Source organism: Pseudophryne corroboree, chromosome 5, assembly GCF_028390025.1.
Source record: "Pseudophryne corroboree isolate aPseCor3 chromosome 5, aPseCor3.hap2, whole genome shotgun sequence".
Classification (NCBI taxonomy): Eukaryota; Metazoa; Chordata; class Amphibia; order Anura; family Myobatrachidae; genus Pseudophryne; species Pseudophryne corroboree.
Genome location: NC_086448.1, coordinates 263,654,578 through 263,682,031, shown reverse-complemented (window position 1 = coordinate 263,682,031; position 27,454 = coordinate 263,654,578). Strand labels below are relative to the sequence as shown.

Here is a 27,454-nt window from a genome sequence, read left to right as displayed (position 1 = left end):
TTTGGCCTATAACGTCTGATTTGGATGAACATTTCACACATACATGTACCTACATCTTTGTACACTGATGTTCGGATTCGATTGAGGTTCTGCTGGGTAGATGAAGAAGACACAAACAAATCGTGAAAGTGACATATAAAATATTCATGATTTACATATTGCTATCATTTTCTGAACATTGTTTCCATTTCTGGAACGTATTCTAGGTCTGTTTAATCATTGAACAAGGGTTATAAGTAGTGTCCTTCCTAGATAACATAAACCTTCGGAGTTCGGGGAGAGCTACTCATAAACCTTTCTTCCACATATATTAATGAGCTCTTTATCTGCAATGTGTGAATAGCCATTGTCTGATTGTTCCTGATTACCTCCCAATTTCCTGAAATTGGTGAGATTTAAACATACCAAGGATTTATCTATGGTACTGGTGGATCTTAAAGGCCCATATAGACTGGCCAATGTGGGAGAGATGTGTGCTGAGCGAACCGCTAAGACTAGGGTGTCTAGTTATAGTATATTTTTTGTCCACCGGTCCCCTCCCCCTTCCGTGTAATTTCAAGTACCTCAGCTAACTCTAAAAAAAAATAAAAAATATGGCACTAATCCTGCATCTTTTCGTCTTAGAGGTAACTGTGAGCACATCCAACATTCCGTTTGGTTTAAGACCTTTACCCACTAGTGAGTGGTAATCACTCAAGGGATGTCTGTCACCTTATTGCTAGACTGACATCTCTGGATGCTCTTCAAATATGGGGTCACAATAACTACAAAATACAGTATTCCTCAGACAATAGCCTATCACGTTACCTCCGAACTCCGTAACTACTAGACCTTTGATTTTTCTCTGGCTTTAACAAACTGATCGGACCAATTAGGCATGTAGTGTTTGAACTGTAATCGGGTCCATGTATTGTACCACCCTGTGTGAACGCAAAAGATGAAGAGGAAACTGTGGAGAAACAGAATAGAGGTTGGTGACAGATGAGTTTGTAGAGGTGGAGAAGATTTTACTAAAATTTTGACAGCTGGATTGGGCACTACGGGGAAGTGATACTCTACTTGGTCTACTCCCCTTAAAAAAAATTCTGTGTTTGTTGTATCGCTATTGGGACTATCCCAGCCATCAATCCAGTGTCCTGTCCATCCTAAGTTCATAGGGAACCCGGTATCTGTGAGATAATTTCCTCTACCTGTGATGGACATGAATCTAGAACAGTGAAATGTAACATTAGTCTTCGTGGGTGTCTAACATACTTTGTACTTCCTGAGCGGAAGCACATTATATGTATATCATATCTAACAAAGCTCCTGTTAAGTTAATCAGGAGCCATTTCTGCTAGGAAAAAGAAGCAAAAGTTTAGAGGCCCCATCTTAACCCCAGCAAGTTTTGTCAAAGGGTAATGTTGCATTTATTTTGTTCTTCCCATTAGCCGAATCTGTGTTTTCTATATGGCTTGTGATTCCTTAGTATATGTCCCTTGGTCCCGTCTATGTGTTTAATAATGTGGCTTGTGTTTTCTGTCTATATTGAGTATGTGTCCTACTACTCCTACAATCTCTGGCAAAATGCCCTTCCTTCCTACAAGTGTAACATGTTATTAACCCTGGCTTACCATTAGGGGTCTGGGGTTTGGGCTGATGAGTCTTTCCTGTAAGAGCCTGTATACTTACCGTCCTCAACTTCTCCTTCTGTTGTTCTCTGCGCCTAACAATGTTCTTGTGATGCTCAATAGCGCACTCTCTAAGATTACCTACTGTGACCACTTTCCAATTTGGCAAAGAAGTCTTCACCCTGACCCTCAATGCCTTATTGAGCCCGTCCATTAGCACAGAGACAGCCACCTCCCATTTGCCGAATTAGTGTTTACCAGTGATCTTATACAGACGGAGAGTTTTCTGTTACTGCAAAAGACAAAAAAAATTTTTTTAACAAGCTTCTAGGTCATGCGAAGTATTCATTCAATCCTTCTCATCCCGTATTAAGGGTCTGTACATGGTCCAACAAACATTTCCGAGCTCATCTTGACTAGGGGCATTACTAGGAATGAATACTTCTTATATGGTAACTAAAAGAAATACCCGGGGGTTACCCTGTCTCTATCCGCTTTACTACTGGCAAATACTAATGTGCGGACAGGTTTTTCTCCATTTCTGACGTTACTTTCTTGATTTTTTTATTTTATTTTGGGGTTTTACTATATATGTACATGAATGATACCACACTTACCAGTTTCACTGGTCTCAGCCACTGTCCCCGCAGGCTACCGCTCTTCTTTTACCGGTTGGATACTCCTCTGAGTGCATGAGAAATGGCTGAAACCAATCAGGTCGCCTTCTCCTGAATAAAACTTCAACATTCATTAGTACATATATAGGTTACAGTCATATTTTTCATATTTTTTTTATTTTCTATAGTTTGTATGCTGGCCGTAACTGCTTCCACATCTACATATGGCGGTGTACTTGCTTTCTCTTTTTCTTCCTACTTGTTTATTGTTGCTACAAGTTCAAACAGTTCTTATATTTCTGTTCTTGTCTTATATGACTTTGGTTAGACATACCACTTGCAATACCTTAGGATCAAACTCACCAACCCCTCTTGCCAGTGGCAGAACAAGCAAGCGGTGGGCCCAGGTGCAACAAAATGCTTTGGGCCCCCCCCATCCCATCTAAGTGCACCCCATGGGCAGTGCGCGCCGCAGGCGCGCGCAAAAATACATAGTGGCGTGGCTTCGTGGGGAAGGGGTGTGTCCACAAAATAATACCAATTCATAAAACGGTGCACAGTAGTCTCCATTCTTCAAATTACGCCGCACAGTAGCACCACTACACCAGGTAGAGACCCTTTTACTCCTTACAGCGAACAGATTCCCCTTTTTACACATAACGGCAGACAGCGTGCACTTTTTACACATAACGGCAGACAGCGTGCCCTCGTTACACATAGCGGCAGACAGCATACACTTTTTACACAATGGCAGACAGCGTGCCCTCGTTACACATAGCGGCAGACAGCGTGCCCTCGTTACACATAGCGGCAGACAGCGTGCACTTTTTACACATTACGGCAGACAGCGTCCCCATTTTACACATTACGGCAGACAGCGTCCCCATTTTACACATTACGGCAGACACCATACACTTTTACACATAACGGCAGATAGCGTGCCCTTTTTACACATTACGGCAGGCAGATTCTACCTTTTTACACATAGCGGCAGGCAGATTCCCCATTTTTATACATAGCGGCAGGCAGATTCCCCATTTTTACACATTGCGGCAGGCAGATTCCCCATTTTTACATTGCGGCAGGCAGATTCCCCATTTTTACACATTGCGGCAGGCAGATTCCCCATTTTTACATTGCGGCAGGCAGATTCCCCATTTTTACATTGCGGCAGGCAGATTCCCCATTTTTACATTGCGGCATGCAGATTCCCCATTTTTATACATAGCGGCAGGCAGTCCCCCCTTTTTACACATTGCAGCAGGCAGTCCCAACAAATAAAAAAAGAAAGAGAAAGAAAGAAAGAAAGAAAGAAAGAAAGAAAGAAAGAAAGAAAGAAAGAAAGAATTATACTTACCCTCTCTGTTGGCTCAGGCTCCTCGGTGCAGCTTCCCGGGCAGTAGAGAAGAAGGAGGAGGGAGGTGAAGGAGGGAGCCGCAGCAGCGCTGTGTTACTGGTGGAGGCGCTGCTGCTGCTGCCCCTCTGCTTCCCTATAGGCTGTTCTCAGAGACAGCCTATAGTGAAGCAGAGGAGCAGCAGCAGCAGCGCCTCCACCAGTAACAAAGCGCTGCTGCGGCTCTCTCCTTCACTGAGAGACTGTGACCTGTTTGTATATGAGGGAGGGAGGGACGGACCCACCTCCCTCCTTCGTGTGCGGGTGGCCAGAATCGTTCCTTATGACGGGCGGGTCACGGGAGCGCTGGTGTGCGGCTGCGGCATGACATACAATGAGTCATTGTGACCAGTGGCGTAACTAGAAATTTTTCTCCCCCAAGCCAAAAAATCCTTCGGCACCCCCCCCCCCCCCATACACCCCGTAATTGGCACTAGCAAAGGTAGAAAAATGCGTGCGCCGCATTGCCCGTTATACATTATGCTACACACTGCAATGCCCCTGATACATTATAGCACATACAATGTCTGTGACACGGTATGACACACACCACAATGATCCTGAGACATTATACCACATACCACAATGCCCGTGATATAGTATACAACACACCGTAATGCCTGAAACATTATGACACACACCGCAATGTCCGTGATACATTATGCCACACACCGTAATGCCCATTACACATTAAGTTCTACAGTAAGGCTTCCAATTACTTTTAAATTACCTGCTTGTTGCCAGGGGTTTCATGCACTTGGTTCCATGCACGGTGCCAGGATGTCATGCTCGTTGCCAGGGGTTTCATGCACTGGGTGTCATGCTCGTTGCTAGTGGGTAGTGCTTGTTGCTAGGGCCGTGCTCCCAGTGCCACATATGCTCCCAGTGCCAGATATTCCCCCACAGTGCCAGGTATATGCACCCAGTGCCAGATATTCTCCCACAGTGCCAGATATTCCCCCCCAGTGCCAGGTATATGCCCCCAGTGCCAGGTACATGCCCCCCCAGTGCCAGGTACATGCCCCCCCAGTGCCAGTTATATGCCCCCAGTGCCAGGTATATGCCCCCAGTGCCAGATATTCCCCCCCAGTGCCTGCTTCCCCCCCAGTGCCAGGTATATGCCCCCAGTGCCGGGTATATGCCCCCAGTGCCGGGTATATGCCCCCCCAGTGCCAGATATTCTCCCACAGTGCCAGATATTCCCCCCCAGTGCCAGGTATATGCCCCCAGTGCCAGGTATATGCCCCCAGTGCCAGGTACATGCCCCCCCAGTGCCAGTTATATGCTCCCAGTGCCAGGTATATGCCCCCAGTGCCAGATATTCCCCCCCAGTGCCTGCTTCCCCCCCCAGTGCCAGGTATATGCCCCCAGTGCCGGGTATATGCCCCCAGTGCCGGGTATATGCCCCCCCAATGCCGGGTATATGCCCCCAGTGCCAGATATTTCCCCCCAGTGCCTGCTTCCCCCCCAGTGCCAGGTATATGCCTCCAGTGCTGGGTATATGCCTCCCCCCCAGTGCCAGGTATATGTCCCCCCCAGTGCCAGGTATATGCCCCCAGTGCCAGGTACATGCCCCCAGTGCCAGGTATATGCCCCCCCCCAGTGCCGGGTATATGCCCCCCCAGTGCCAGGTACATGCCCTCAGTGCCGGGTATATGCCCCCCCAGTGCAATGTATATGTCCCCAGTGCTAGGTATATGTCCCCAGTGCCAGATCTGTCCCCCCAGTGTCAGGTATATGCCGCAGTGCCTGCTCCGCCGGCCCCCCCTCCCTCCCTCCCCCCTCTATGTGTTGGAGGGACACGAGCGCATCGCGCGTCTCTCCTGTGTCCCTCCTGGCTCTCCCCCCGGCCGGTCTAATGAAGGAAGTGCCGTTCGTGAGCCAATCAGAGCTCACGAACGGCACATGCTTCCTTAGATCGGCCGGGGGAGAGCCAGGAGGGACACAGGAGAGACGCGCGATGCGCTCGTGTCCCTCCAACACATAGGGGGGGGGGAGGGGGGGGCCGGGGGAGCAGGCACCACAGCAGGGAGGGAGAGGAGACCACAGATTGACATGCGGACGTTCGTCCGCATGTCAATCTGGTCTAAATGCCGGCCGGCGGCTGTGGGCCCTTCAGTGCGGCGGGGCCCCAGTGCAATGCACTGCCTGCCCCGCCAGTAGTTCCGCCCCTGCCTCTTGCTGCCACAGGTTTAAACAATTTGTATGCCTGACCCAGTGGCGTAACTAGAAATTTTTCTCCCCCAAGCCAAAAAATCTTTCGACGCCCCCCCCCCCCCCATACCCCCCATAATTGGCACTAGTAAAGGGACAAATATGCACGCGCTGCCAAAAAGGATGTGTGGCTTCATTGAAATGGGCGTGGCTTCACGTAAAGGGGCGCGGTATTGCAGGAAAAGACTACCTTATACCCCAGTTTTGCAACCTGCACGCCCAGACATTAGCCACCACAGGAAAGAAAAATAATCCTGATTCATGCCCCTTACATTATTTGTAATTTTCCTCCTTATAGTAATGCCCAGTATACATTATGCCACATACTGCAATGGCCCTTAGACATTATTCCACACACAATAATGCACATGACACAATATGCACACACTGTAATGCCCCCGACACATTATGCCACACACCGTAATGCCTGTGACACATTATGACAGGAATCGCAATGCCCGTTATACATTATGCTACACACTGCAATGCCCCTGATACATTATAGCACATACAATGTCTGTGACACAGTATGACACACACCACAATGATCCTGACACATTATACCACATACCACAATGCCCGTGATATAGTATACAACACACCGTAATGCCTGACACATTATGACACACACCGCAATGTCCGTGATACATTATGCCAAACACTGCAGTGACCCTGAGACATTATACCACATACCACACAATGGCCCTCATTCCGAGTTGATCGGTCGCAAGGCGAATTTAGCAGAGTTACACACGCTAAGCCTACGCCTACTGGGAGTGTATCTTAGTATCCTAAAATTGCGACCGATGTATTCGCATTATTGCGATCACAAACTACTTAGCAGTTTTAGAGTAGCTCCACACTTACTCTGCCTGTGCGATCAGTTCAGTGCTTGTCGTTCCTGGATTGACGTCAGAAACACACCCAGCGTTCGCTCAGACACTCCCCCGTTTCTCCGGCCACTCCTGCGTTTTTTCCGGAAACGGTAGCGTTTTCATCCACACGCCCCTAAAACGCCGTGTTTCCGCCCAGTAACACCCATTTCCTGTCAATCACACTACGATCGCCGGAGCGAAGAAAAAGCCGTGAGTAAAAATCCTATCTTCATAGCAAAGTTACTTGGCGCAGTCGCAGTGCGACTATTGCGCATGCGCACTAAGCGAAATTTCACTGCGATGCGATGAAAAATAACGAGCGATCAACTCGGAATGAGGGCCTATGCCCGTGATATAGTATACCACACACCGTAATGCCCATTACACATTAAGTTCTACAGTAAGGCTTCCAATTACTTTTAAATTACCTGCTCGTTGCCAGGGGTTTCATGCTCTTGGTTCCATGCACGGTGCCAGGGGTTTTCATGCTCAGGGTGTCATGCTCGTTGCCAGGGTTTTCATGCACTGGGTGTCATGCTCGTTGCTAGGGGGTAGTGCTTGTTGCTAGGGCCGTGCTCCCAGTGCCACATATGCCCCCAGTGCCAGATATTCCCCCACAGTGCCAGGTATATGCACCCAGTGCCAGATATTCCCCCACAGTGCCAGGTATATGCCCCCAGTGCCAGATATTCCCCCACAGTGCCACATATGCCCCCTCAGTGCCTGCTCCCCCCAGTGCCAAATATTCCCCCACAGTGCCAGGTATATGCCCCCAGTGCCAGATATTCCCCCACAGTGCCAGGTATATGCCCCCAGTGCCAGATATTCCCCCACAGTGCCAGGTATATGCCCCCAGTGCCAGATCTTCCCCCACAGTGCCAGGTATATGCCCCCAGTGCCAGATTTCCCCCCACAGTGCCAGGTATATGCCCCCAGTGCCAGATCTTCCCCCACAGTGCCAGGTATATGCCCCCAGTGCCAGATCTTCCCCCACAGTGCCAGGTATATGCCCCCAGTGCCAGATATTCCCCCCCAGTGCCAGGTATATGCCCCCAGTACCAGATCTTCCCCCACAGTGCCAGGTATATGCCCCCAGTGCCAGGTATATGCCCCCCCCGGTGCCAGATATTCCCCCACAGTGCCTGCTTCCCCCCCAGTGCCAGATATTCCCCCCCAGTGCCAGGTATATGCCCCCAGTGCCAGATATTCCCCCACAGTGCCTGCTTCCCTCCCAGTGCCAGATATTCCCCCCAGTGCCAGGTATATGCCCCCAGTGCCAGATATTCCCCCCCAATGCCAGGTATATGCCCCCAGTGCCAGATATTCCCCCCCCAGTGCCAGGTATATGCCCCCAGTGCCAGGTATATGCCCCCCCAGTGCCAGGTATATGCCCCCAGTGCCAGGTATATGCCCCCCCAGTGCCAGGTATATGCCACCCCAGTGCCTGCTTCCCCCCCTCCCTTGTGTTGGAGGGACACGGAGCGCATAGCGCGCCTCTCCAGTGTCCCTCCTGGCTCTCCCCCAGCCGGTCTAATAAAGGAAGTGCCGGTTCATGAGCCAATCAGAGCTCACGAACGGCACTTCCTTTATTAGACCGGCCGGGGGAGAGCCAGGAGGGACACAGGGGGGCGCGTGATGTGCGCTCCGTGTCCCTCCAACACAGGAGGCAGCAGCTGAGGGAAGGAGGGAGAGGAGACCGCAGATTGACATGCGGACGCTCGTCCACATGTCAATCTGTGCAAAGTCAGTGGCGCCCCCGCAGCCCCTCGCCCCCCACACCACTGGATGTGACAAAGGAAACTGATTGTTCTGAGCACACTGAAAATCAGCTATTTAGAAAGTGACCTTCCTAAAATGGCCACTGCTCCTCCCCCTTCCACATCCATGAGGTTTACACAAGATGGTGGACAGGCCATGTGGTTAGTCCAAAACGGGGGACAGACCATGCGGCTTCCTTGTCACATAGAAATCACACTCCACACTGGCACCAAAGTTACTTTAGTCCTGAGTTTAAAAAAAATATACAAAATTTCTCAGCATGCTAACACATCCATATCATGGATATGCAGCAACTTTTAAATGTACTTTTAAATTCTACTTAACAGATAAACAATGCAATCTGAATCAAACACAATATGACTTATTTGAACTTTGTTTTGCAACAATAAAAATACGTTTTAGCAACTTAAATATTATGAGAAAAACACTGTCCCTTGAATTTCATATCAGTGGCTTACTGGTAACACAACAATACACGTAGATGTTATTCGTCAGCATCGCGATGCGTCCATCGTTAGCCGGTCGATCACAGCCGCGTTTGTAATGTACAGTGCATCATCAAGACCATGATATCGCGGACGCAGCCCTCATCTGTAAATACCAAATTGCTTTCTAACAAATATTTAAAATGCCCGCTCTAATCTATACTGCGGACGCCAGGCGCATCTTAGTACCATATACGATAAAAGTGCGCTGTACGTCGCAAAACACTACATCCCTTAAGAGAAAACAATACACCCACACATTATCTGAGTTCCAAAGCTCATTGATGTATATATTTGTTATTAAAAGGATATGTATTCAATATATCACAATGTACAGTATATATATATAGTTACATGGTTACAATTTATACAGTAAGCAGTTACTACAAACTAAATCAAATACATACAGTTACAGGCCAGCGATACAATTACCATATTTTGCTCAATGCTTTCTATGCTCCAGTTCCTCCATCTTTAGCTCTCAACTCCAGCTAACAGAAGCAAAATATTACCAACACTCCATCTCGCTCAGAACCCAGGGGAAAAACAAGAAGCAGAGACTTCTGTGTGTCTCTTCAGCATTATACTATGTAGTTTGGGGGAGTGCACAGACTAGTCTAAGGGAGGGAACTTTCTCATTCATGATGAGTCACTGGTCTGTTCGTATGCTAACAAGGTCCAGCCCTGATGGTGTAATTACAGGAGATAGCCACTGGCCAGGCTACAATCATACTGTCTTCCAGAAAATCCATTGTTCTAATAAGAGTGACTTTAGCTTTCATACATTAAATCATATCTACTTGTTGCAGTGAGCTACAACTTAATAACAAGCATCAAATGAATCTACACATTAATCTGGTTACTGTAATACCAAGCACAACATGTCTATCTTGCTTCGTTCCAATAATACACATACATGACGTTACTCCATTATATAATTAAAACATTATGATGTCTGGCGCTTGATATGTTATAATTATGTGCTGTATGAAATATGTGTCGAATCTATCTCTGTGGCATGTCTGTGTAAATGCGTATGTTACCATATATTGCTGTGCTCGCTGCACATATTTGCAAGCTTAGCGACTCATAAAGTGTGGAGTCTGTATGTTATCTCTATGTAATGTTTTTTTTTTACTTCGACAAAATATATATATATATATATACACACACACACACAGGTTGAGTATCCCTTATCCAACATTCAAAATCCCACATTTTTGTGTTCCCTTACCGAGTTAATGACATATATATTATATATTATTTATATATTTTCCCTTTTATATTATATATTATGTGTACTGTGTATATAGCTATATTATATAGATATATAATATACTTATATATGTGTCATTATCTCAGTAGGGGAGCCAAAAATATATATATAGGAAATGGTGTATGGGGCACAAAACCAATTGTTTTGGATGCTGTCAGTCAGAATACCGATGCCGGGATCCCATCGATCACAATGCCAGCGCCAGAATCCCGACTGTCAGTATCATGATCGTATGTATGATTAGGTTAAGGCTGTGGGGGCAGGTTAGGGTTAGGCTGCGTGGAGGGCAAAGGCGTGAGCATGAGGGGTGCCTAGTACACACAAGCACCCCCTAAGTTCCAACACCCCCTCTCACACACGCCTGCTGCTGCAATGATTCTTGTGCCCTGCCCACTCATCCCCTTTTGTGGGCAGCCATTCAGCCATTTCTAATATGGTGCCATCTGTCAGCCAAGCAGAGCTCATGGACCAGCAGCGTTGGCTCCTTATTGGTTGCCGGACTGCGAGCTTTGATTGGCTCACGAACCAGCGCCATATTTCAAATGGTCGCCGGAGACAGGAGTCGGGACACAGGGGCAAGAGAGATGCACTCTGTGCTCTTCTCCCCTCAGACATGGATGGTGGCGGCGGAAGCAGCAGCCCAGCAGCCTTGGGGTGAGCACTATTGGGGGCACTGTGTAATAGGCACTACACTGGGGACATTGTGTGACTGGCACCACTGTGACGGCATTGTGTATCTGGCACTGCTGGGGGTATTATGTGTATCTGGCACTGCTGGGAGTACTATGTGTATCTGGCACTGCTGGGAGCATACTGTGTGGCATAATGCGTTACCCTCCAGTGCACGTTTTGGACTGAATACACGGCGTTTGGAAGTTCAATCATTGGGAGCCACCAGCAGGGTATTTTCCTGGGGGTACCCTGCATCGCTACACCTGCAGCACCTACTACCCTCACCGGTGGGTTTCATTTCCTTCTCAGCCATTACTCATATTTTATGCATCATCATCCATGTTTTATCTTTCTATTGGTTGAATATGGCTCATACTGTGTGGCAAAATGTAAATTTTGTCTCATACTCAGTGGCGTAATGTAAATTTCGGCTCATACTGTGTGGCATAATGTGAATTTTGGCTCATACTGTGTGGCGTAATGTGAATTTCGGCTCATACTGTGTGGCGTAATGTGAGTTTGGGCTCTACTGTGTGGCGTAATGTGAGTTTGGGCTCATACTGTGTGGCCTAATATAAGTTTCAGCTCGTACTGTGTGGCGTAAATATGAATTTCGGCTAATATACATTTTTGTGTCAGTGGCATTACATTGTGTGGCATATTGTGTAATGTGCATTATTGTGTGTGGCATAATGTGTCGCAGACATTACGGTGTATGGCATAATGTGTCAGGGGCATTATGGTATGTGGCATATTGTGTAATGGGTATTAAGGTGTGTGGCATAATGTGTAAGGGGCATTACAGTGTGTGGTATAAAGTGAAGTGGGCATTGCGGTGTGTGGCATAATGTGTCAAGGGCATTACTATAAGGAGGAAAAATTACAAATAATGTAAGGGGCATAAATCAGGATTTTATTTTTCCTCGGTTGCCAATGTCTGGGTGTGCAGGTTGCAAAACTGGGGCATAAGGTAGTCTTTTCCTGCAATGCCACACCCCTTCCTGTGAGGCCATGCCCCTTCCTATGAGGCCATGCTTGCAGCGTGCGCAAATTCTTTACTTTTCAAATGGCAATGGGGGGGAGCGCACCTGAACTTTTTTTGGCTTGGGGGAGCAAAATTTCTAGTTACGCCACTTGGTGTGTGCCTTTCCAAATCATGTCCATTCAACTGAATTTACCACAGGTGGACTCCAATTAAGATGTAGGAACATCTCAAGGATGATCAGTGGAAAAAGGATGCACCTGAGATCAATTTTGAGCTTCATGGCAAAGGCTGTGAATACTTATGTACATGTGACTTCTCAGTTTTCCATTTTTAAGAAGTTTGCAAAAATCACAGAAAAAGCTTTTTTTTGTCATTATGGGGTATTGTGTGTAGAATTTTGTGGGGAATAATGATTTATTCCAGTTTGGAATTAGGCTGTAACATAACAAAATGTGGAAAAAGTGAAGTGCTGTGAATACTTTCCGGATGCACTGTATATAAGGTTCATACATACAACACACAATAAGCATGAAATATTATTAGAAATAAGGATAATTTATAAAAAACACAGTGGGACTCATCTTTGGTTTTTAATCACTTTGTTACTTTATTTTCTTACACATTAATTGATACAGATTTGTGTATCAAGTATCAGTTTTTAAATATAGTTTTTAAATATTTTGCTGACTTTGTTGATGATTTTAATTGAAACACAATAAAAGTTACATTTTATTTATAAGCGCACCAAAACAAAGAACTTTTATTTCTCTGCTTCTCTGCTTTGGTTAAAAAGAAAGCTGGAGAGAAACAGGGAGGCTGGAGTATCACAGGGGGATAGCTGGAGTGATATGGGAGAGTTGAAGTGATGCAAGGGGTGAATTGGATTGACAAAGAGGAAAGTTGCAGTGATAGAGGAGAGCTGGAGTAACTCAAGGAGAGAGCCAAAGTGACACAGACGAGAGCTGGAGTGACACAGGGAAGAGCTACAGAGAAACAGGGAGGCTGGTGTAACACAGAGGAGGACTGGATTGACACAGGGGAGCTCGAGTGATGCAAGGGGAGAGCTGGAGTGACACAGAGGAAAGTTGGAGTGACAATGGGGAGAGCTGTAGAGACAGAGAGCAGAGCTGGAATGACACAGGGCAAAGCGGGAGTGACACAGGGGAGAGCTGTAAAGAAATGGGAGAGCTAGAGAGGCATAGGAGAGTGCTGAAGAGAAACAGGGAGGCTGAAATGGCACAGGGGAGAGCTGGAGTGACACAGGGAACTGGAGTGATAAAAGGGTAGACCTGGAGTGGCACGGGGGAGCTGTACTGACAGGGCGGAGCTGTAGAGAAATAGGAATGCTAGAGAGACATGGGAGAGCTGAAGAGAAACAGGGAGGCTGCAGTGACACACGGGAAAGCTGGAGGAGCACAAGGGGAGAGATGAAGGCATACAGGGGAGAGCTGGAGAGAAACGGGGGCTGGAGTGACAGAGGGGCATGCTGGCGGGATGCAAGGGGAGAGCTGGAGGGACACAGGGAAGAGCTGGAGTAACACTGAGGAGAGCTGTAGTGACACGGTTGAGCTGGAGTGACTCTAGGAGAGAGCCAGAGTGACATAGGGGAGAGCTAGAGAGAAACAGGGGAGAGCTGGAGTGACACAGCAAAGTGCTAGAGAAAAACAGGGAGGCTGCAGTGACACAGGGGAGAGACATTAGTATAGTAGGTCCAATGCAAAGATTGTTCATTAGCCTAGCCTTTGGAGAAGACAAGTAACTTGCAATAGGAGATATTTCTATGGTTGATGGTCACTTTATAGACAGTTCTGAGATTAACATCACTATGCTGGCGGCAGTATTCCAACAGGGTAATTATTTATTAACAGTTTATTAACAGTTACTTATATAGCGCAGCATATTCAGTCGCACTTCACAATTGGGACAACAGTGGGTATGTGGTTAAAATACCACCCGCCGGGATCCCGGCGGTCGCAATACCGACGCCGTAATCCCGACAGAGGTACTATCCCGCCGCCGGAATACAGCGAAGGTAGGTGATATCCATGACACCCATTGAACCTCTGGCGAGCAAAGCGATCCACCATGCCCGCAGCATGACGAGCAAAGCAAGCCCACAATGGGCCTCGATGCACTCGCCACATGCCGGCATTCTGCCGCCCAGATTTCCGATGTTGGTATAGTGACATTCGGCATCCCATACACAGGGATCCCATACCGATCCCCAACAGTGATAACACAAAACTGGGTAATAACAGACAGACATAGAGGAAGGAAGGCCCTGCTTGCAAGTTTACGATCTATAGGGAAATAGGCTTGGATACACAAGGATAGGTGCTACCTATTGCAGAGTTTCTTGGTGGGCTGTATAATATACAGGTGAAACTCAGAAAATTAGAATATCGTGCAAAAGTTCATTTATTTCAGTAATTCAACTTAAAAGGTGAAACTAATATATTATATAGACTCATTACATTCAAAGTGAGATATCTCAAGCCTTAATTTGTTATAATTTTGATGATTGTGGCTTACAGTTTAAAATAACCCCAAATCCAAAATCTCAGATAATTAGAATATTACATAAAATCAATAAAAAAAGGATTTTAAATACAGAAATGTTGGCCCTCTGAAAAGTATAATCATGCATATGTACTCAGTACTTGGTTTGGGCCCCTTTTGCATGAATTACTGCCTCAATGGGGCGTGGCATGGATTCTATCAGCCTTTGGCACTTGCTGAGGTGTTATGGAAGACCAGGATGCTTCAATAGCGGCCTTCAGCTCTTCTGCATTGTTCGGTCTCATGTCTCTCATCTGTCTCTTGGCAATACCCCATAGATTCTCTATGGGGTTCAGGTAAGGCGAGTTTGCTGGCCAATCCAGCACCGTAATCTCACGGTCATTGAACCAGGTTTTGGTACCTTTGGCAGTGTGGGCAGGTGCCAAGTCCTGCTGGAAAATTAAGTCAGCATCTCTATAAAGCTTGTCTGCTGAAGGAAGTATTCAGTGCTCTAAAATGTCCTGGTAGACGGCTGCAATGACTCTGGACTTAATAAAGCACAGTGGACCAACACCAGCAGATGACATGGCTCCCCAAATCAACGCAGACTGTGGAAACTTCACACTGGACTTCAAGCATCTTGGATTGTGTGCAGTATCGGACTGGGGCATGTAGGGCCCACCGGGGGGATGCAGTGGTAGGGGCCCATGTTTAGGGGTGTGGTCAGTCTGCAGAGGAGGTGTGGCCTGCCACCTCATTGGTCTGACTAACCATTAGAGAGTGCAACGTCTGGGCCCCTTCATAAATATATACAGTAAATTCAGCTGCTGCATGCATGATAATGTACCAGATTAATAACAGATTAATTACAGCAATGCACTGTAGAAAATACACCATAGTCCAGTATAAGGTAACAGATGTATAATGTATAATTCAAGTGCACAGTCTGGAACCTTATCCTTAGAGCAGGAGGTGCCCCCCCCCCAGGCAGTGGGGCCCACCGGTAGTTTCCCCTGTACCCCTGTGGGCCAGTCCAAGCCTGATTGTGTGCCTCTCCATTCTTCCTCCATACTCTGGAACCTTGGTTTCCAATTGAGATGCTAAATTTGCTCTCATCAGAAAAGAGGACTTTGGACCACTGAGCAACAGACCAGTTATTTTTTTCTTGTCAGGAAAAGGCCTTTCAAAAGTGTGTGGGAGCTTCACAAGGAGTGGACTGAGGCTGGAGTTAGTGCATCAAGAGCCACCACACACAGACGGATCCTGGACATGGGCTTCAAATGTCGTATTCCTCTTGTCAAGCCGTTCCTGAACAACAAACAACGTCAGAAGCGCATTACCTGGGCTAAAGAAAAAAGGTAATCTATGGGGCATTGCCAAGAGAAAGATGAGAGACATGAGACCGAACAATGCAGAAGAGCTGAAGGCCACTATTGAAGCATCCTGGTCTTCCATAACACCTCAGCAGTGCCACAGGCTGATAGAATCAATGCCATTCCGCATAGGGGCAGTAATTCATGCAAACGGGACCCAAACTAGGGGGGTAATTCCAAGTTGATCGCAGCAGGAAATTTTTTAGCAGTTGGGCAAAACCATGTGCACTGCAGGGGGGGCAGATATAACATGTGCAGAGAGAGTTAGATTTGGGTGGGTTATTTTGTTTCTGTGCAGGGTAAATACTGGCTGCTTTATTTTTACACTGCAAATTAGATTGCAGATTGAACACACCACACTCAAATCAAACTCTCTCTGCACATGTTAAATCTGCCTGCCCTGCAGTGCACATGGTTTTGCCCAACTGCTAAAAAATTTCCTGCTAAGATCAACTTGGAATTACCCCTAAGTACTGAGTACATATGCATGATTATACTTTTCAGAGGGCCAACATTTCTCTATTTAAAATCCTTTTTTTTATTGATTTTATGTCATATTCTAATTTTCTGAGATTTTGGATTTGGGTTTTTCTTAAGCTGTATACCGCAATCATCAAAATTATAACAAATAAAGGCTTGAAATATTTCAATTTGCATGTAATGAGTCTATATAATATATTAGTTTCACCTTTTAAGTTGAAATACTGAAATAAATGAACTTTTGCCCGATATTCGAATTTTCTGAGTTTCACCTGTAGTATAATATAGTCACACAGCAATATTGAACATGTCATGAGGATGTCAAATTGAAGAAAAAGAAAATAGTGTATGTTAGGATGTGTGTACTGTACAGAGGGAATGTAATTAGATATTAAGCTAAGTGGGCGGTTCTTGAATTTGATAAGCTTGTCTGAAGAGGTGAGTTTTCAGGGAACACTTGAAGGTTTGAAGACTAGAGGAGATTTTTATTGTGCGTAAGAGGACATTCCACAGAGTAGGTGCAACCTGAAGATGCTACTTAAAGCAGTTTAGAGTGAAGGTGTTATAGCTAAACAACTGGCATGTTTAAAGGTATAATGCCCACACGGTAAAAATACTGTAACAACATCAGTATTTGATCTAAAAGCAATACATTTATTTTCTAGTGTTGCATCAATGATTTAAAAAAAAAAAGTTATTATCATTGGCATATAACAGTGCACAAGTACCCAAATGTCAGAAGGTATTGTAAGGTTCTGATAGTAATAATAATGATGTTAGCAGGGTAAGCAGATAATGTGAGGCTGATAGAATTAAAATACAGACGTAGAAAGTATGTTGATAATTATGAGAACACTGACATTGTAGTTTACATTTCTTCTACCCCTGTTAGCTGAAAGTCTAACTGCACACACTGCTTCTGCGTCCCCTAAATAGGTCTGAGAAAAGTATGCCCTAATGCTTTACGTTATCACAGATCTGAGTATCCTCCCAGGAGCACAGGGCGTTTCCATAAACCATACCTCCCAACTATCCATATCCTGTGTTGGCATATGCAAATATTGGTTCATATGCATTCAGCCTTAAAAAGTGATAACGTGGAGAGTGATAAACTACCAAACAATCAGCTTCCTAACTGCCATGTTACAGGATGTGTTTAAAAAAATGACAGTTAGGAGCTGATTTGTTGGTACTTTATCACTCACATTTTAAGGCTTAATACATTTGGGCCATTGTCAGGTATGGCAGACTACAGTTCCAGACATGATTGAGCACTGATCTGATTACATTATACATGTACAGTAACATTGAAACATACCGTTCCTAAATCATTTCGAGTAGATAATCTGCAAACACAGCAGTTTCTCTATATATAAGAGTTTAGATAAGAATGAGTGTAATAGCCTTATGAACATGCCTTCTTTGCCATTATGTCCAGCTTATTTACATGTTGTACAGAATATTTGACTATTTATCTTTATTTTTTATTTAGCCCCAGTAATTATAATCACTTATCACCACATATTGCTGCAATAGGAGATTAATTATCTGGGTAATGTATCAAAGATGCCACCTCCCAACAAATGAAGCCCTTAGACTACAGTGGTTAACCCCATTGAAAGATGGCATAAGCTATTGGGCAAGTTCTGGAAAGCGTAACTTGGTCATTCCATGAAATATAGGACACATTTTCCCAGTGTGTAAACCTTGAACATATATGGAAGTTGTTGAAGTGGATGCAAAAGCGGCTAATTTCCACATATTTTATAAACATATTTTATATGGCCATCATCACCAGATGAAATATTTTATACTTCTTCACAGTTAATCAGGAAATAAATAAGCGTACATTGATTTATTCACGTGGATTCTACAGGTTTGAGTAATTTGTATCAGAGCCCTTTGACTAGGAACAGAAATGTAACGTGAGTCGCATTCGTATGTAAGATGAGTCAAATGTCAAAATTGATTTTAAGTATAATTTGGTTAAGTCATTTTTTTTTGTGTGTGTCAATGATAAGTGTAGGGTCTTATAAGTATAACAATCATATTCTAAAAATAAGTAGAAGAGCAGGTTTACATAAACATATAAGTCCCCTCCGTTCCTATGTCCATTCTGTTGTAACACGAGTCACAAATATAAATAATAAACTGTAGCTACTAAGAGTGCATTGTTTTCTGCTTCTGAGCATTAATTATGACTACATACGACATATATATTAGTGTCCATATCTTTAAAATGTTAAATTTTAGCTTCATTTTTCTGTGTAGTGCATTTAATTTTAAAAAAACTTGAATGGTAACGTGAGTCACATGAAATGACCCAGCTTTTCAGAGCTAGTCGAGATCCGGATAGCATACCGGCACTGGTCAGAAGACCAATATTGGGATCCCGACATCGATCACAAAGCCTGCGCCGGAATCCCTGTTGTCTGCATCCCGATCACAAGTATACAAGTGGTGCTTAGGGTTAGGCTGCAGGGTAGGGTTGAGTTAGGTTTAGGCACCAGCGAAAGGGGTTGAATTAGGCTGGGGGGGAGTTATTAGGGTTAGGCTGCGGGGAGGGAGGGTTAGGCTCTAAAAAGTGAGGGTTCGCACTAAGAGGGTAGGGTTAGGTTACGGTGAGGGAGGGTTGGGCACTAAGCGGGGAGGGTTAGGGTTAGGCTGTTGGGGGTGTGCGGTAGGAGGGAGAGTTAGGGTAGGGGTGTAGTGGGGGAGGCATAGAATACTTACCTAGCAAATGTCAAGATTCTGTGCTTTGGGATGCCACTGACGGTCTTCTGACTGCCGGCCTCTCAAGTGCCAGGATCAGGATACCTTCCTGTACAGTACATTTTTTGCAGCAAAAATAGGATTTTAATTAACTACTGGTAAATCCTTTTCTCGTAGTCCGTAGATGCTGGAGACCACATTAGTACCATGGGATATAGACAGGTCCCTTGGGAGCCATGAGCACTTTAAGTATTTAATAGTGTGGGCTGGCTCCTCCCTTTATACCCATCCTACCAGACTCAGTCTAGAAACTGTGCCCGAGGAGACGGACCTACTTTGAGAGAAGGAAATACACAGATAGTGGTGAGATTCACACCAGCTCACACTTAACAACAGAAAACCAAGCTAACCAGCTTGAAACAAGTCAGCAACGGCTGAACAACAGTACTTAACCAAGTAACAATGCAGTACTTAACCAAGTAACAATGCAGTACTTAACTAAGTAACAAATGCAGGAAAACGAAGTGCTGGACGGGCGCCCAGCATCCTCTACAGACTACGAGAAAAGGATTTACCAGTAGGTAATTAAATCCTATTTTCTCTTACGTCCTAGAGGATGCTGGGGTCCACATTAGTACCATGGGGATTTACCAACGCTCCCAGTACAGGAGGGAGAGCGTGGAGGCTCCTGCAGAACCGATTGACCAAACTTTAGGTCCTCGGTGGCCAAAGTATCGAACTTGTAGAACTTAGCAAACGTGTTTGATCCTGACCAAGTAGCCGCTTGGCAAAGCTGTAAAGCCGAGACAAACCGGGCAGCCGCCCAGGAAGAACCCACGAGTCAGTAGCCACTGGCACCACAAAAGGTTGGTTGATATAAAAAGCTGACACAAACTTTGGAAGAAATTGCTTACGCGTCCTGAGCTCAGCTCTATCTTCATGGAAAATCAAGTAGGGGCTCTTGCAGGACAATGCCCCCAATTCCAACACACGTCTAGCAGATGCCAATGCCAATAATGTGACCGCCTTCCAAGTAAGAAATTTGACATCAATCTCCTGTAAAGGTTCGAACCAATCCGACTGCAGGAACTGCAGCACCACATTAAGATCCCAAGGTGCCGTAGGAGGCACAAAGGGAGGCTGGATGTGCAGAACCCCTTTCAAGAAAGTCTGAACCTCAGGGAGGACAGCCAATTGTTTCTGGAAGAAAATGGACAAGGCCGAAATCTGGACTTTTATGGAGCCCAAACGCAGGCCCATATCCACACCTGCTTGCAAAAAGAGGAGATAACACTAAGACACGTACTTTTTCCAAATTTGATGGTAATGTTTAGACGTTACTCCTTTCCTAGCCTGTATCAGGGTAGGAATAACATTGTTCGTAATGCTCTTCCGAGCTAAGATCTGGCGTTCAACCTCCATGCTGTCAAACATAGACGCGGTAAGTCTTGATAAGTGAACGGCCCCTGTTGCAGAAGGTCCTCGTGAAGAGGAAGAGGCCTCGGATCTTCCAGCAGTAACTCCAGAAGATCTGTGTACCAAGCCCTTCTTGGCCAGTCCGGAGCAATGAGGATCGCCTGAACTCTTGTTCTTTTTATTAGTTTGAGAATCCTTGGGATGAGTGGAAGTGGAGGGAACACATACACTGACTTGAACACCCACGGAGTTACCAGGGCATTTACCGCCACTGCCTGTGGGTCTCTCGACCTGGAACAGTACCTTCGAAGCTTCTTGTTTAGGCGGGAGGCCATCATGTCTATTTGAGGTACGCCCCAAAGACTTGTCACCTCCGCGAACACCTCCAGGTGGAGGCCCCACTCTCCTGGATGAAGATCGTGTCTGCTGAGGAAGTCCGCTTCCCAATTGTCTACTCCCGGAATGAAGATTGCTGACAGCACCACCGCGTGCCTTTCCGCCCAGAGGATGATTCTTGTTACCTCTGACATTGCAGCTCTGCTCTTCGCTCCGCCTTGTCGGTTTATGTAGGCCACTGTCGTTACATTGTCCGACTGAACCTGATTGGCCTGATCTTTCAGACGATGTGCCGCTTGTAGAAGACCATTGTACATGGCCCTTAGTTCCAGAATGTTTACCGGAAGGATGGATTCCAGACTTGACCACCTTCCTTGGAAGTTTTCCCCTTGAGAGACTGCACCCCAACCTCTGAGACTTGCATCCATGGTTAGGAGGATCCAATTCTGAATCCCGAACCTGCGGCCCTCTAGTAGGTGAGAAGTTTGCAGCCACTAGAGGAGCGAGATTCTGGCTTTCAGTGACAGACATATCCTCCGGTGCATGTAAAGATAAGATCCCGACCATTTGTCCAGGAGATCCAGTTAGAAAGACTGTGCATGAAATCTTCCATACTGTAGAGCCTCGTAGGAGGCAACCATCTTCCCCAGAAGGCGAATGCACTGATGAATCGATACCTGGGCTGGCTTCAGGACATACCGGACCATTGTTTGTATCACCAACGCTTTCTCCGCCGACAGAAACACCCTCTGTACTTCCATGTTGAGGATCATCCCCAGGAAGGACAGTCTCCTTGTCTGCTCCAAATGCGACTTTGGAAGATTTAGGATGCATCCATGACCCTGGAGTAGTTGAGTTGAGAGAGCAATGCTCTGTAACAGCTTCTCCCTGGAAGACGCTTTTATCAGCAGACCGTCCAGATAAGGGATTATGGTCACACCCTGCTTGCAGAGGAGTAGCATCATTTCCGCCATGACCTTGATGAACACCCTCGGTGCCGTGGAGAGGCCAAATGGCAGTGCCTGGAACTGATAGTGACAGTCCAGCTGCGCAAATCTTAGATAAGCCTGGTGAGGCAGCCAGATTGGAATGCGAAGGTACGCATCCTTGATATCTAGGGATACCAGAAATTCCCCCTCCTCCAGACCTAAGATCACCGCAATCAGAGACTCCATCTTGAATTTGAATTCCCTCAAATATGGGTTCAGTGACTTTAGGTTCAATATTGGCCTGACCGAACCATCCGGTTTCGGTCCACAAACAAGTTTGAGTAAAAACCCTTGTTTGTGCGGTGAGGTGGAACTGGAACAATGACATTTGCCTTTAGCAATTTTTGAATGGCTTCCTGTAGGATAGCACTTTCTGTCAGCAAAGCTGGTAAGCCTGATTTGAAGAATCTGTGAGGTGGGAGTTCTTGAATCTCCAGTCTGTACCCCTGGGTAACAATATCTTGTACCCAGGGGTCTAGGCATGATGACGCCCAGACATGACTGAAATTTCTAAGTCTTGCTCCCACCTGCCCGACCTCCAGGCTGGGAGGTCCACCATCATGCCGAGGATCTTGAGGAAGCAGAACCAGGTTTCTGTTCCTGGGAACCTGTTGGAGCAGGTTTTCTGGATTTCCCCCGACCTCCCGTAAAGAAAGTGAAAGGGGGGTTGGACTTTTTAAATTTCACGTTCCGAAAGGACTGCATAGTAGACGGTAGGATAAGATTTCCTAGTCGGCGGTGTTGCTGAGGGAAGGAAGGTTGACTTACCCGCGGTTGCCGTGGAGATCCATGCATCCAAACAGAGCCTAACCTGTGAAGGGCAGGGTCTCCACACTTTTCTTGGATTCTGCATCTACAGACCATTGGCGCAGCCAGAGTCCCCTGCGTGCCAAGACAGCCATGGAAGAAGCCCTCGCATTAAGATGGCCAAGGTCCTTCATGTCCTCCACCATGAAACCTGCAGAATCCTGTATGTGACGTAAAAACAATTCAATGTCACTTCTATCCATAGAATCCAATTCCTCTAGTAATGTGCCTGACCACTTTACTATGGCTTTAGAAATCCATGCACAGGCAATAGTGGGTCTTAAAGCTATGCCAGTAGCTGTGTATAGTGATTGAGCGTAGTCTCAATCTTGCGGTCAGCCGGCTCTTTTAAAGCGGTGGACCCAGGGATAGGTAAAACCACCTTTTTTGACAACCTAGATACAGAAGCGTCTGCTACCGGTGGGATTTCCCACTTTTTCCTGTCCCCCTCAGGGAAAGGAAAAGCAATGAGAACCCTTTTTGGGATCTGGAAATTTTTTCTCCGGGTTTTCCAAGGATTTTTCAAATAATGCGTTTAGTTCTAAGACGTAGGGAATGTAAGAGAGGATTTCTTATTGTCAGTAAAGTAAGCCTCCTCTACTTGTTCAGGTACCTTATCAGTAATGTGTAAAATGTCCCTAATAGCCTCAATTATGAGTTGCACCCCCTTAGTAAGGGATGCATCTCCCCCCTGCATATCCCCATCACCATCCCCTGTATCAGAGTCGGTATCCGTGTCAACTTGCATTTTCTGGACAAGAGTACGCTTTTTAGGGTATACCAGTGGGGTCTTAGATGAGGTAGTGGGAGCTGAATACGACAAAACCTCAACAGACTTTTTCAAAACCTGTGTTTCAGTCTCATTTTGAGCTATCCTATACTATCCCCCATGCGTTTTGCAGTATACATGCTCCCGTTGGCTGAAATAATCAGGCGCCATGGCCTGGTCTACCACTGCTATGCAGATGATACACAACTGTACTTGTCCTTTGCTCCGGGCTCTGATAACCCAATAGCAACCCTAAATGGCTGTCTAGCTGAGCTCCAGGAGTGGATGAGCACCAGTTGGCTGCGACTGAACCCGGATAAAACAGAGGTCCTTATGATACGATTGCAACATCAAAGGACAAGACTGCAGCATAGCCAACCAACTGGACTTACACTCGCTGATTCAGAATTACAAACCACTAATCATGTGCGGAATCTTGGCGTTGTCCTGGATGGTGGCTTGACACTTAAACATCAGATATCAGCCACAATCAAATCCTCATTCTTTCACCTGAGGAACATAGCCAGAATCAAGCACTTAATTCCCTCAGATGATCTGCCAAAAGTCATACATGCTTTTGTATCATCTCGATTAGACTAGTGTAATGCCCTCTACCTTGGTCTCCCAGCAAAAGGATTGCACCGCTTACAGCTGATGCAAAACACAACTGCCAGGCTGTTAACCAACCAGCCCCGTTCTAGCCACATAACACCCATCCTCTACTCCCTTCACTGGCTGCCTGTAAGATGGCGAATCATCTTCAAGATTGGCTTACTGAGTTTCAAAGCACTACATGACCAGGGCCCAAGGTACCTGAAACAGCTTCTGACCCCATACTGCCCCACTCGATTACTGCGATCTGTAGATGAAGGACTTTTAGCAGTACCTAGAATCTCCCGTAATTCATCTGGGGGTCGAGCTTTTAGTCATGCGGCTCCGACTCTATGGAACTCACTTCCCCGCACAGTGCGAGAGGCCCCAACTATAGAATCCTTCAAAAGTAGACTCAAGACTTTCCTGTTTACTCAAGCATTTCCATAATGTCCCTTTTAGAATCATCATGCTTCTGTATTTTATGAAAATGTACTTCATTATTTTCTGTACTATATTATGCTATGTATCTGTTAAGCGCCTTGAGTCCTATTGGAGAAAGAGCGCTATATAAATAAAATGATTATTATTATTATTATTATTATCTGAGAGGAAATCTGGGATATCAGTCCCCTAATAGAATCCACCCATGGGGGTTCGGATTCAGAAGGCTGAGACAGTATATTACAGTCCTGAGTACATGGAATATAGGCCCTCATTCCGAGTTGTTCACTCGCTAGCTGCTTTTAGCAGCATTGCAAACGCTAGGCCGCCGCCCTCGGGAGTGTATCTTAGCTTAGCAGAATAGCGAACGAAAGATTAGCAGAACTGTTCGAAAATCTTTTCCTGCAGTTTCTGAGTAGCTCCAGACCTACTCCTAGATTGCGATCACCTCAGTCCGTTTAGTTCCTGCTTTGACGTCACAAACACACACTGCATTCGGCCAGCCACTCCCCCGTTTCCCCAGCCACTCCTGCATTTTAGCCTGACACGCCTGCGTTTTTTAGCACACTCCCAGAAAACGGTCAGTTTCCACCCAGAAACACCCACTTCCTGTCAATCACACACCGATCAGCAGAGCGACTGAAAAGCGTTGATCGCCCCTGTGTAAAATTGCTTAGTTTTGTGTGAAATTACTTGGCGCGTGCGCCCTGCGGCCCATACGCATGCGCAGAACAGCTGGTTTTTGGCCTGATCGCTGCGAAAAACAGCTGTGAGCGATCAACTCGGAATGACCCCCATACTCTTCAGGAGAATATGCACACTCTGCAGCACAAGATACAGAGTTCCTAGACATGTTTATGTGAGCTATACAAACACACACACCCACACACAGGAAAATGCAGACACAGTTTCCCCCAGAGTACCTTCAGAGATACACAGAGTATATGGAGCCAGCCACACAGCGCCCCAGTAGGCAGTTAATACACTAAACTGCCGGCGCTGACTGAATAACCTTAATAGATTAAACAGTGATTATAACACTCTTCCCCCCCCCCAACCCTCATCTATAACACCCTGGTACCGCAGAGGTCTGCTGGAGTTATGTGGAGTGCAGTGCTCCCTGTCAGCGTCTCTTCTGTGTGATCTGCAGGGAGAAAATAGCGCTGGTGAGTGCTGGATCCGCTCTGAGGAGAACCCCTCGCCCCGTGTAATGGCCGCTTTCACTGATTATACTAGCCTGAGGTGATTTAGCTGCTAACAGTGGGATTAGCCCCTGTTAGCATATGTGACCAGTGTAGGGTATTTGCGCTGGCCCAGGGCACCCCTCACAGCGCCGCACATCAAATACCGCTGAGCACTCCGGCTCCCACCCTTGTGCCGCCATTCTCGACAGTGACCCGCTTACCGGGTCGCCGGCTTCATACGCACCACTCTTCTATCTTCTTGCTCTGTTAGGGGGTGGCGGACGTGCTGCGGGAGTGAGCGGTCACCTCGTGGGCTTGCGATCAGCACCCTCAGGAGCTCAGTGTCCTGTTAGCGGAGATAGAGAACCATTAACTTCAAGAGTTGGTTCCTACTCCCCCCCCCCCCCCCCCCTAAGTCCCACAAAGCAGGGAGGCTGTTGCCAGCAGCCTGCCTGTACCTAACACTCTTAAAAAAAAACAATAAAACTAGAAAAACTCCTAGGAGCTGCCCTATCTGTGACCGGCTCCACCGGGCACATTTTCTAAACTGAGTCTGGTAGGAGGGGCATAGAGGGAGGAGCCAGCCCACACTATTACATTCTTAATGTCCCCATGGCTCCCAAGGGACCTGTCTATACCCCATGGTACTAATGTGGACCCCAGCATCCTCTAGGACGTAAGAGAAACATAGAAACCTATGGTGGCTGTTTTTGCTTCACGCACTTGGAAATAGTTCTTTTTTGTTGGAATCATACGAAAATTTATGTTTTCTGAAGATTTCCTACAGAATTCTGTTTTCAGATATGCCCCAAAATGCAGGAATCACAACGATTTCATCACTGCATGACTCTTGCTCCAAGTAAGATAATTAAGGACCAGTCCTATGATGCGTGGTTCTCAATACAAACTACAATTGTTTTTATTGATTTTTTTAAGATATTGATAAATATTAAGTTTCCAAATTAAAGTGATGGCCATATAGTTAGTGTCATTATAAAAGCTAATGGGAAATCAAACCACTGTGTGCCAGTTAAGTGATAATGATGATGCAGCTGTGGGTTCTTTATGATCAATGCCAGTACACTCATCACTAAATTGTGCTGTAACACACATACCCTCTTTTACTCATCAACTTTCTTTCATTTTATAATTAGATTTATCCAAAAGTTTAGACCCTGAACTGGTGCCCTATAAATGTGTGAAATCACTAGCAGTCTGAAAGCCAATGTGCAACCTTAGTGTAAAATTCCCAAGTAGGAAATGTTTTTCCATTCCAGCCATTGCACAGCTTCACAGAGAAATGGCCATTCTTGTTGCCTAAGGACTGTCTGAAACCATCTGCCATACAATCTCTTCTTTACACCTTACATGTGGATTAATGAGTATAGTGGTGGTGTCTGCATAACAGTAAGTGCATACTAGGTAACTAAAAGTTGTAAAGAGCTACTGCTAAGGGACCAAGGGGTAAATTTACTAAGGCATGAGTTGCCAATCAAGGAGGCTTTGAATGATAGTTTAAAACGGCAAAAAATGCTATACATGCCTGGTATAGCCTTTATTTCTATTGCTGTACTAGAACTATTTGTCAAAGCTACCAAAGTTCAGTGGCTATGTCAAACTGTGGATTTATCATCTGTAAATACCAAATTGCTTTCTAACAAATATTTAAAATGCCCGCTCTAATATATACTGCAGACGCCAGGCGCATCTTATTACCATATACGATAAAAGTGCGCTGTGCATCTCAAAACACTACATCCCTTAAGAGAAAAGAATACACCCACACATTATCTGAGTTCAAAAGCTCATTGATGTATATATTTGTTATTAAAAGGATCTGTATTCAATATATCACAATGTACAGTATACATATAGTTACATGGTTACAATTTATACAGTAAGCAGTTAATACATACAGTTACAGGCCAGCGATACAATAACCATATCT

At 45.8% G+C, this 27,454-nt stretch overlaps 1 protein-coding gene across 5 annotated transcripts in view; it reads left to right on the top strand.

Annotated features, from left to right (window-relative positions):
* Positions 1 to 27,454, top strand: part of OSBPL10 (oxysterol binding protein like 10) — a 726,220-nt gene that overhangs the window by 680,986 nt on the left and 17,780 nt on the right. The window lies entirely within an intron of this gene.